At 32.2% G+C, this 13,070-nt stretch overlaps 1 protein-coding gene across 1 annotated transcript in view; it reads left to right on the top strand.

Annotated features, from left to right (window-relative positions):
* Lrriq1 (leucine rich repeats and IQ motif containing 1) overlaps nt 1-13,070 on the top strand; it is a 182,134-nt gene that overhangs the window by 110,252 nt on the left and 58,812 nt on the right. The window lies entirely within an intron of this gene.

Raw genomic sequence — 13,070 nt, 5'->3', positions numbered from 1 at the left:
TTCAAATAAAATTAATAGTTGGTCTTCTTTTTCTTTCTTTTTTTTTAATTTCTGCTTTTTAGATACACATGACAGTAGAGTATATTTTCACATATTATAAATATAGTATAACTTTTTCTAATTAGGAGTCTATTCTTGTGGTTGTACATGATGTGGAGTTTCACTGATGGTATATTCATATATAAACATAGGAAAGTTATGTCCAATTCATTCCACTGTCTTTCCTATACCCTCCATTCTCTTCATTCCCCTTTGTCTAATCTACTAAATTTCTATTCTTCTTCTGACTTTCAAAAAAAGGTGGGGAATCGCAATTAAATTTTGTTGTAGGTTCAGATTATCTGACTGCATTTGGGATCGATCTGGCATAAATATATATATACCAGCCTAGTCTTATAATTCCCTTGATTTTGTTGAAATTATGTCAGTATTATTTGACTATTGCTTTCTATAATTCCCGTTTATTTTATAGTAACATTGTATGATGTTAAAAAATTAAATTTAAAACAAAATTTATTTTCCTGCTTGGCGAAAGACACTGTAAAATTTCCATGGTTTTTATAAATTAAATAAATGTTACTAAACTTCTTTAATTATTACTGTGGCATTTTTCTGAGTATCTCTAGCAGGATGGGATATACTCTGACTCTGTCTAGAGTGGAAAATATGGTTAAATTCAAGGAATATTTTATATTAAATAAATTATATTAAATATATGGAAAAATGCCATTTTACTAGTTTGTGTGTTATAACATTATTCTGTCTTGTTCATGAAAAATTTTGACCTTTAACCTGATCTAGGTTGAGGAACCTTTGTTACCTCTGTAACCTAATATATGTTCCATGTGTCAGATGAGACAGTTCTTCCTATAAGGCTGAGAAACTGGGAACTGTACAGATTTAACATTGGCTTACTTTGATGATTCATTTGTAAACAAATTCATTTGGTTATTAATTTTTTTAATACACTTTTTTTTTAAAGAGAGTGAGAGAGGGGGGGGAGAGAGAGAGAGAGAGAGAGAGAGAGAGAGAGAGAGAGAAATTTTTTTTTAAAGAGAGAGTGAGAGAGGAGAGAGAGAGAGAGAATTTTTAATGTTTTATTGTTTAGTTCTCGGTAGACACAACATCTTTGTTGGTATGTGGTGCTGAGGATCGAACCCGGGCCTCATGCATGCCAGGCGAGCGCGCTACCGCTTGAGCCACATCCCCAGCCCTCATTTGGTTATTTTTACAATCAGGTGTCTACCTTCGTTTACCTTTGTTATCACCTGTAATTGTTCTTGGGCTTCAATATATGACATTGCCTTACAAATCAGACACTTTCTTGATTATTACCTTGAAGATCTCCTACCTAGTTTTCATTTTTTTATCTATCTTACCACTCTTCTTATTTTTCACTGGTATAACAGGAAGCATAGCTTTATAGGTATAGTTTGTGTAATACAATTTGAGTCTTTTTTAGCTCCAGTTTAATTATTAAATTAATTTCTAGAAGTGGAATTAACAGATCAGAGCATGCACATTTAAATATTTGTAGCACATCATTAAACTGTTTTACAAGAGATTTATAAGTTTAAGCATCAGAAGAGTGTGCATGGAGTGCCCATTTCACTCCACCTTCATTGGTATTCCTCACAGTCACATATTAATTTCCTTTTATTAATAGTATTGTTTTCTTGATAAATTATAATCATATGCATTTATGAGATACAATATGATATTTTGACAGAAGTATACAAAGTGCTTGATTTAATCCAGCTATATAATAGATCTATCACCTTGCTTGCGTATCATTTTTTTTAATTTTAAAACAATTAAAATTTACTCCTAGTTGTTTTGCAGTATACTGTGCATTATTGACTACAGTGGATCTGCTATGCAATAAATCTCAAAATCTCTTCCTTCTACTTGAAACTTTGTACCCTTTGATCAACTCCCTCCCTTATTCCCTTGTACCTAGTCTCTGGTAACTCTCATTCTACTCTCTACTTCTATGAGGTCAACTGTATTAGATTCCACATATATGTGAGATCATTTGGTATTTGTCTTTCTATGCCTACATTATTTTACTTAGCAAAAATATCCTCTGTATTTATTCATGTTGCCAAAAATTACAGGAATTTCCCTTTTTAAGGCTGAATAATAGTCCATTTTGTGTGTATACATGCATATGTGTATGTATGTATGTGTAGACATTCAGATATATAGATATATATAGATAAATATAGTAGATATAGATATATTTGTGTAGTTATATATATGTAGATATATATGTATATCTACACATACATATATATAGATATACACATTTACACATACATATATGCATTTGCTTTATCTATTCCTCTGTTGAATGACCCTTAAGTTATTTACATTGTATTGGCTATTATGAATAACACTGAAACATGGAAGTATAGATAATTAATTTTTCAACATACTTTATAAATGTGCCCAGTAATAGGGTTGTTGGATCATTTGATAATTCTATTTTTGGATTCTGAGGAATTTTCAAAGTGCTTTTCGTATTGGCTTATATGAATTTACATTCCTACCAACAATGCACATCAGTCCCTTTATTTTCACATACTGGCCAACACTTGTTAGCTTCAGTCTTTCTTTCTTTCTTTCTTTCTTTCTCTCTTTATTTTTAATGATAGGCATTCCAACTAGAGTGAGATGATGTTTCATAAAGGTTTTATTAATTTTTATTTTTCTGAGGATAAGGACACTTTTTTCATATAACTGTTGGCCATACCTGTCTCTCTTGGAAAAATGTGTGCTATGGTCCCTTGTTCATTTTGTGGTCAAGTTATTTGCTTGCTATTGAGTCTAAGTTCCTTAGACATTTTTCATATTAACCCTTTTATCAGACATTTCTCCCATTCTGTGGGAGTATCTCTTCATATCAATTATTGTTACATTTGGTATGCAGAAGCTTTTTAATTCTATGTAATCCATTTGTCTGTTTTTATTTTTGTTGCCTCTGTTTTGAGGTCATATCTGAAAATCTTGCCTGGACCAAAGTCGTGGATCTTCTTCCTATGTTTTCTTTTAGTAGTTTTGCAGTTTCAGTTTATTGAGGAAACTGTCACTTTCCTATTGAGTGTTCTTGGGACCTTAGACAAAATCAGCTGACCATATAAATCTCTGTGCTTATTTCTTTTTCTTTCCGTTTATCCATATATCTGTTTTTATGGCAGTTTTATGCTGTTTGAATATAATCACTTCATAATATGTTTTACAGTCAGGGAATATGATACCTTCAGCTTTGTTCTTTTTCCTCAAGATTGTTTAACTATTTTGTATCTTTTGTGGTTCCATACAAACTTAAGATTTTTTCCCATTTTTGTGAAAATTGACATTGGAATTTTGGTGGAGATTGCATTGAATATGTAGATATAGTTAGTATGAATATTTCCATAAAATTAATTCTTATAGTCCTTGAACTTAGAATATCTTTCCAATTGTTTGAATATTATTCTGATTCTTTTGTTAGTTTTTCACTTCTGTGATTAAGCTTGTTGAGTATTTGTTGTTGCTGCTCTTGTAAAAGGGATTTTTCTCTTAATTTACTTTTTGGATAGTTTATTATTACATATAGAAATACTACTGATTTTAATATGCTGATTTTTTATATGCTTTTCTTAATTTAAAGTTTCACTTCACTGGAACTGTAATAGTTTTTCTTGTAGACAGTCTTGGAGCTTTCTATATTTAAGATCATGATGTTAGAAAATAAATTTTCCTTTCCTTTTGAGATGCATTTTATTTTTTTCTCTTGCCTAATTGCTTTGACTAGGGTTACCAGTGGTACATCTAGAGTGGGAGTCCTTGTTTTCTCCCTGATCTTAGAGGAAGAGCTTTCAACATTTCATCTTACACAGTGATTTAGCTACAGATTTCTCATATGGCCCTTATTGTGTTGAGGTACATTGCCTCTGTACCTAATCTTTTCTGAGTTTTAAGATGTTTAACTTTTACAAATATTTTTATTTCTCTGCATCTATTGAGATGATCATGTTTTTATTTTTATTTTTGTTAATATAGTGTATGAAATTTATTGATTTGCATATATTGAACTGTCTTTGCATCCCATAGGTAAACTACACTTGATTATAACTGTTTGAATCTTGACTCCACCATTTGTTAACTTTGTGTTCTTCAGATATTATTTAATGTCTTGTTTGCACTGATTTGCATCTATGAAATTGGATAATAACACTACCTAGTTTGAAGAATATTATGAGTATTACATGAGATCATGCTTGTGAATGTTTCTAAATGTTTGGAACATACAGTAAGTATACAGTAAATGCTCAAAAGCTTTAATCATTGCAACAGGAATTTTAAAAATATGGCCTTATTTTTTCCTATTTATAGTTTGTAGAATTTAATGTATTTCTTAAGTACTCGGTTAAGAGTTTTGTTTATATTCTCAGATTCAGTCCTTTAGAAAACTCTGAGGAAGGTTTTATAACTGTCACCATTTACAGGTAAGGAAACTATGACTGAGAGTTTAATAAGTAACTTTCCCAAGGTCATACAGAAAGTAAGTGGCTGAAGGGAAATGGAGATAAGTTCTTTATCAAAACAAATGTAGCTAAATCAAAACAAAATGCAAAATGCTGAAGAGCAAGGATTATTAGATAACCCTGAAATGTATATATGCTTAAAATTAAAATTTTCAAGAAAAAATAAAGACTTAAGGTAAAACAAAACACTAATGACACTAATAACTTCGGTTATTTCTCTTTCCTTACATTTTATATAAATACTTTAATTTTCAGATATATAAGAACTCAACACACAGTTTAAGTAAACTCTCTATTTTTGCTTCATTTAGTCCTGTTTTTATCTACACAAGTTAAATGACTTTCCTCTTCTCATCTACTGAAATTTCTAAATTTGCTACTTCTGAAGCCAGTGCCAAATTCAGACTTCTGGCATTGGCTGGAGAAAACAAGCCAGGAAAAAAAAGAATCAGGTCTGGACCAATAACTTTCTCAGACAGTTTAGTCTTAACTTCTCTATTCTCTGGGACAATTTTACTTGATTTTAGAGTCAGGTTTTCTTAATTCCCAGTGTCATGCTGTCATCACTAACATGATTCCTATTTGTCCTCCTATAAAATAGAAGATTTACAGATACCATATGTTCTTTATATGTCATAGATGTTCAAATATTTTTGTATTAAAATTTTTTAAGTACTGAAGACATTTAAAAACCTTTAATTTCTATAATTTTTACTTCAGAGCATTCTAATCAAATCATCTTCTTTTGTGGTATTTTTTACTTTATGATTACAAGCATTTTTTCTGCTTTTTCCCTTTTAATGACAGCTTAGTGCATAGAATCACATTATGTAGATTGTTTCAAAGTAGGTCTTGGATTTCCATAGCTGTATATAGTACTTGCTAAAAATGTACAATGACTCTGTATGAAGAGCTGGCAGAATACATGCCACAGGGTATGTACAGGCCAACAAAGGATACCCAAAAGCATCCTATAAAGAAGAAATACTCATAGACTTATTTACACTGAAAGAGGCACTATATTAGTTAAAATAGACATGAATACAAAGATTTATGAAATGTGGTTTAATCAGCACCTCAGTTTCTAGCAAACACTACAGTTTGAATTACTATTTTTCTACTAAATGTTAAGCTTCGTGTATCTGCAGCCCTTAGCATAAGGCCTGATTCGTAATCATTGCTTAATAAATGTTGCTTTAATGAGTACATGAAAACACAAAGAACCCTACTCTTAAATAGTTTAAATTATAGATCTGTTATAAGATGCTTACATAATGTCTTTGAACATGCTGCTTTCTCTTGCCAAGTTTGGCCCACTATTCCACGTATCCCAGAAAATTTCTTCACCTTGGCTAATTCTGGTCATTTTAGTCATTAATCCTTTAGGAAAAGTCTTCTGACTCCAGTTTGGAACAACACTCACTATGTGACAACAGTATCCTAAATAAACTTTCATAAGTAATATAATGTGACAATAATAGTCTTTCAATTCTTGCCTGTCACTGTACCATTTGAACACAGCATTTTTTCAAGTGTTTTATATAAATTACTAATGAAATCCTCACAATAACCTTTTGATGTAGGAGATGAGATAAGCTTAATTTTTTTAGAACACATGTTGAAAGTTAAAATCTGTATTTGCAAGGAATTAAAGATGAACTAGCAAAGTCTTGTAATCAATTTTGTAAAATTGATTTTTATTTTTTGACTAGTAGAGAGAAAAGGATCTGGGGAAAAACTCAGTAGCAAAAATAAATAAAAACGTGAGGCTCCTAGAGAGATCAAGGACTATGTTTTAATTACTCTTTAATTTTTTAACTTAATATAATATTTTTAATAATAACTAAATATTTATATTCATGGCCTCCTGTTGCACTTTGTAACAAAAGTTATACTCCACTTTATGACCTACCTGCTTATAAATGTCAACTCCCCTTTGTATTACTCAATTGTGATAAGCCCTTTCTTTATGACTTTTGAACTATATCTTCTTTCTGCATAGAAATTCTGCTCTCAGCACATGCCACAAATGGCTTTTATTGATTACTTTTCACTTCTCCAATGTGAGGGCCTTCCCTTCTAAAGCAATTCTTTCCTCTGTTCAGTTCCTCTTTCTCACAGCCCTTGCTCCATTCTTGACATTTAGCTGCCATTATCATATTTATTGACTCAAGCTGTTTACCTATTTATTCTGTTTCCACTTATGCAGAATATATCTTTCATGAAAGGAGAACCATGGCAATGTTGTTCATTATTATATCCATAGCAAATAGAGCAGTGTCAAGAGCACACTTGTCACCCAGTTAACATTTGAATTTAAAAATTGCACATAATATGCTTATAATTAAAACCACTAAAATATTTTCTAGGCATCATTATTCCATTTAGTAATATGAGGTTTGGAATCACTTTTAATTTTCTACAGAATAAAATCTTATTAGGAAGTTTTGTCTAATGAAGCATAAAACAAACTATATTTTTAAAAATTATATTTGGATAAGGGATTTGAAGGATGAAAGAGCAGCCTATTAAACTCATCTTCATTTATATCATTTATAAATAGTTGGTATTTTCTATATTTCCCCTAAAATTCAGCCATAATAGAATACAGATATTCTATTCCAAAGAATGTATTTATATGTATGCATTTTATATGTATATATAAACATATACACTTGACATATATGTATAGAGAGAATATATATAAATATTTTTATTTACTTATTTATTCACCACAGTGAATCCCACCATTGTCTATATCCATAAGAATTGGTTCCTAATTACAATAAGATATATTCTGTGCTTGTATAATTATATAAAAATGCATTCTACTGTCATATATAACTAAAAAGAACTAATAAATAAATAGGTTCACCTTACTCTGACAAAATTCATGAAAGTAATTCTTCAAATAGGAAAAATAACAAAACTTCTCAACTCAGAAACATAAGACTCTTTTAACTCAGTAACACCAGACTCTGGCATCTTGTTAAAAACTAAGAAAAATGAATATAGGTATACACACTAAACACCAAGGCTCCAGAATATTATAATGATGTTTGTGAGTGAGCTCATACTCTGTAACATACCGTTGACTGGATATCTTATGAGAAATTTATTTCTCACAGTTTTACAGATTGGGAAGTCCAAGATAAAGGTTTCAGCCAACTCAGTTCCTAATGAAAGCTCTTCCTATTTTGCAGACAGCTGCCTTCTTGTTATGCCTTCACTTGGCTTCCCCTTGGTTCATTCTCTAAGGTGTGAGGGGGAGAGTGAAGGAAAGAGAGATACCTCTTCCTCTTCTATCAGGGCCACTAATCCCACCATGAGAGCCCCACCTTTGTGAATAATCTAACCCAAATTATTTCTCCAGAGATTCCATTCCAAATATGATCATCTTGGGGATTAGGGCTTCAACATGGATTTCATTGGTACACAGACCTTTTAAGCCATGGCAACATGCTTTCACCCTCCAGGCAAGCAATGATGAGTCTTTTTAGAGATTCTTATGAATCTAAGAACCAGCTAACTATTGACATAAGGTATATCCAACATAGGACTCAGGTAGGTCACCTTAAGTTGAAGCTCTCAATTAACAGTCTTTACCCACTTCTGTAGTTTCCCATCAGTTTTATAGAACTCCTACTCTACAATATTTGCATGTCAATGAAGATTTTTAAGCACTAAGAGAAAACTTATAACATGAAAAAATCGAGGGAAAAGTTACAAACTTAGCAGTCAACTTGAAGGAAAAAGCTTTATTGTAATGGGAAAAAAATCTTTGAAAATGCCATGAATATTTTCACAGACATAAGAAAGGATTACGTCCATGCAATGATAATGAGAAGCTTTAATTAGAGAGAGTCCAGAGAACCAAAAATATCTTTGGAAATCAAAACACAATAGCATTAAAAAATGAAAAACTCATCAGAAGACAAAGTTATAGAAGATAGTATTTAATAAGTTACCTAGACAAAATAGCAGATATACAATGTAATAGGGAACATGAAAGGAAATTAAAAAAAAAAAAAGGGATTGGGCCAAGGAAATTCACCCTTAATAAATAATGAAAGATCCCAAAATAGAAAAACAATGACAACAACAAATAGGTTGTTTATTATTAATAAATAATAGAAAATTATCAAAGGAAGGGTTCAAAAGTATTTTCCATAACTGAGAGCCCCCACTTCCAGGTGAAGAGGGTACATTAAATATTAGGAAAATGAAAAAAACATTAACCCATCTATTTGGGACATCTTTGAAAGATGTCACAAAACCTGGGAAAAAGAAATCTGATTGTCTGATATACTGAAAAGAAATACAGTCTTTAGAAAAGAGTGTTGGTTTTAACTACACATATATCTCTAGAAAACTAACACAAGGATGTATAGAAGATATAACCTTCTAACAAAAATTGAGGATTAATTAGAGCACATAAAGAACCAATTAAAGGTAAATAATGAGGTAAGTAAATTTGAAAAGATTTTTTAAATTATACAAGGAAGAAAAAGGTAATCTGTTCCTGTTTTGCCACTTGTTTCTTTTTATTAGCAACTGTATATTTGTTGACTCAAGTCAACAAATTCATGAAACAATAGATTTCACACAACAATAAATTTACTTAGCTTTAAGGAAGGATAAAGAAGAGGAAACTATGAAAATGCCCAGTGTAGTGGGTATCTTCATGATGCCCTGGCACCATGTCTGGTGACCTAATCACTCCGCACTTAGGAAGCGAGAAATGGGGTTGTGAATGTGTGGATAACGTTAATTCAGAGAAACCATCAGTTCTGGGGAATTCCAGTGGCTGATATAATTTTTTATGCCTTCCCCTCAATCATATAAGGATCATATGTTTTCTTTCCCCATAGGAATCACTATACTGAGCATGTGATTAATTATTCCCATGAAGTTTCAGTACATTGAGTGATTCTCTATCTGGGGGAAAAATATTAATCATGCATCTTCTCAGGTATATGACTAGCTAGTCAGCTTAGAACATGTACAGACTTTTTAATCATGATTATTCCCTAAATAATACAGTTTAACAACTGTGTACATGACATTTAAATTGTGTTAGGCATTATAAGTAATCTGGAGTATACAGGAGGATGTTCATGTATCATATACAGATGCTATGCCTTTTTAAAGCAACTGAGCATCTGTGATTTTGATAACCACCAGGGTGGAGCCGTATTCTGGAATGAATCCTGTATAGATACATAAGGATGACTGTACTTTATCTTTCTTAACTCTGAATCAAATTACTTTTCATGCGTGAGATTTTTTTGGTGGGGGTGTTTGTTTGTTTTATCTTGTTTTAAATGAGTCTTATGTTCCTTTCTCTTTTTGCTATCTTTACCCACCTCTGCCCCAGTGGTGGAACAACAAATAATGTACTGGCTTCAAATTATATAAAACTTAGTTTGAATCCCAGCCCAAGGTTGTGTAATTTCAGCTAAGTTATTTAACCTTTCTAAACTTGATTTTCTTCATCAGTTAGCTGAAGCAAATAATATTTGCCACATAATGTCTTCGAGTAAATTGAAAAAAAAACTATGTAAAAACCACTAGAAAGAACTAGCCTTCAGAATATAGGGAGGAAACCTAATTCCTTATCTTCACTATTATTTCTATACCTTTATTCGATATCCACCTTGAGTTTGGCATTATACAAGGGAATGAGAATATAGTGATGAATGAAAGAAATACACACCATGGATAATGGAATTCACTGTTTGGCAAGAGGTGAAGGTAGAGAAGCAGAGAACAGGAGGCAATTGACATTTAGATACACTCATGTAAGTGTATAATAATACAACTGAAAAATTTCTGCAGAGGAAAAGTCAAGTGAGCTCAATATAATTCTAGTTCAGAGAGATGAAGAAAGAAGTAACACCTGATCTGTGTTTGAAGGTTGAGTAAAAATGACTAGGCAAAAGGAAAAGTTGTGTAAAATGAGCATTCCAGATGAAGATGTAGTCCTACTGAAAGACTTTGAAGATAGGTATCTGGGCTACTTAAGAAATTGAAAGATTACTGGTATGGTCAGAGAACAAGGAGTGAGAAACAGCTGTAAAACTTCACAGGGGACAAACCAATTTTATTCTGTAATTTTTAGTCTATAATGAGAATTTGACTTTCCATGTTCCAAGAACAACAGCCATTAAAATATTTTAAGCAAAAAAATGAAATAATCAGATTTTACAGGTAATGATTATAGAACATATGGTGTTCAGAACAGACAGGAAAAGAGCAAGAGTGAAGATAATAAGGCTAATTAGAATCATTGCAGCTGTGTAGTATGGAGATGGTACCTTGGACCAAGGTGAAGATAATAGGCATGGAGATATAGAGAGAAAAAAAAGCAAAGAATTAGTGATCACAAAAGTATGTTCTGCTTGCATCTTACCAATTGAATGAGAATAAAACCTATCCTATAGAGTAATTTTGAGGAGTAAGATAATTGCTTAGTGCAGATATTGCTTAGTACTTGGTATAATCATTATTTTTTATTTCTATTATCATTCCAAAATTCCCTATAACGTTCTTTACTTCTATCTTTGTCATTTGTGCCCCACTTCCTTTCCATGTGTAAAGTTTTGATTCTTGTTTAGATGTTGTACTGACTTGTTTTCATTTGCTATGACAAAACACCCAAAGCTAGAAACTTATAAAGCAAAGGGGTTTATGCTCAAAGTTTTGGAGGCTAAAAATCCTGGATATGGTTTCCCCACATATTAAGCATTTGGTGAGAGCCTCACAGCAGATGGCTTCACAGTGGTGAGAATGTGTCCAAAAGAGATCACATAGAAACAAGGAAGCCAAGGACCCAGGAAAGGCCAGTCTTTTTATTTGTAACAACCCACTGTTGCAGGAACTAACTCAACTGAGAGACAGCATTAATCATTAATTATTTCCAAAGGTAGTACCTCCACTGACCTAACCACCTCCTACTGGGCATCACTGAGTAAAGGTTGTACTACATTTCACATTGCAACACTGGGGACAAGATTCCAAATCATGAACTCTTCTGAACCATAGCACATCCAAACTAGAGCAGATGTTATAACCTGCCTAACCTCATAGCTTTCTCTTTTCTTCTTGTTTTCCTTAAATTTCTATCTGAAAGATCTCCCCTAACTTCTTAAAATCAGTGTATGGAAAGACCACATCTCTGCCACTGAAAAGGCAATCCTACTACCCCATCCATTTTATTCCTTGACAACCTTCTTAGCAGTCTAATCAGTGTCTTTATTCCTCACCTTCTATTATTCTGCATTTCTGATACCTCAGAAAGCATTTTGAGCTTCCAATTTTTTCACTATTGAATTTGTCTCCTCTCCTTGAGAGAGGAGACACAAGTAAGTAAGAAAAATTTCAGAAGTTTAGCTGAGTGAGAGACTAGCTTGTGGACCATAGCATAAAGCCAATATGCAACCTTGTTATCAACTTTTGTAGAGTATATACTCTGGCCACATTACTGTCATTCTGCTCAAGCTACATTCATTTCACTAATCAATGTTAATTTCTGGATTGCCAAATTCAGGAACATCTTTTCCATCCTCATTCTACTTGCCCTTTCTTCAGTATTTACTCTTCCCAAGATTTCTCTTTCCTTTTTACATCTTCATTCAACCTTACTTCTGGTTCTCCTGTTATCTCACCACTCCATTTTTGTCATCTCTCTGCCTATTTCTGCTCCCTAAATATTTATATTTTGTAGAATTTTGTCTCTGGCCTTATTCTCTACTCAATACACATATATTTTTGAAATCATATTAGGTTCTAGAGATTCAAAGAGAAATATAGGTATACTGAGATGAGAAAAAAAAACTTTTAAAAACTGTCTTTGAGTCCAGTTGAGGAGACTTACATAAAATAAGCAAAACAAAATATCATGGAAATCCATATCAGACCTGATTTCATGTCATGACATGAGAATAAAGACAAAGCACCTAATTCTCACCTATAACTTGTGCTTATGGGTAATTACACCCATATCTCTATTTTTAATCCTTGTCCCTTTGATATTTTTTAAGTATTTTCAAGCCCAGCATGTCTACTCTGAAGTACATTATATTTATTTCACTCTGTATATCTATTTGATCCTTTCTATTCCAGGTCTCTGTTCATAGTATTATTAGCCCTTAACTTGCTTTATCTATGAAAGTCAAAGTCATCGCATTTAATTCTATTCTCATTTCCTAAATAAAAGCACTAACCCCACATATCCCATTTCAGTCAATGTCTCTTTCCTTGAAATAGTATAGTAGTCTCCTTTCTAAAATCCACACATCTCTCAGTCTTGGAAATGCTATCATCTATATCTCTATTGCAGTGTCTTTTCAAAGCATAAATTCTGCATCTAGACTACTGCTGTTGAAAGTGTGTAATGTCTGTTTCCTCTACTACAGACACCAGGGTCTTCACTCTGCAATGCTTATCACTTACTGTTCCCAGCCTACTTTTTTTTTCTTTTTTCTTTTTCTTTGAAATTATTTTGCACTATCCCAAAGGATTTTATTCTTTTGTTAC

The sequence above is a fragment of the Ictidomys tridecemlineatus genome, chromosome 6, assembly GCF_052094955.1.
Source record: "Ictidomys tridecemlineatus isolate mIctTri1 chromosome 6, mIctTri1.hap1, whole genome shotgun sequence".
In the NCBI taxonomy this organism is placed as follows: domain Eukaryota; kingdom Metazoa; phylum Chordata; class Mammalia; order Rodentia; family Sciuridae; genus Ictidomys; species Ictidomys tridecemlineatus.
This window is presented reverse-complemented; position numbering and strand designations above follow the sequence as displayed.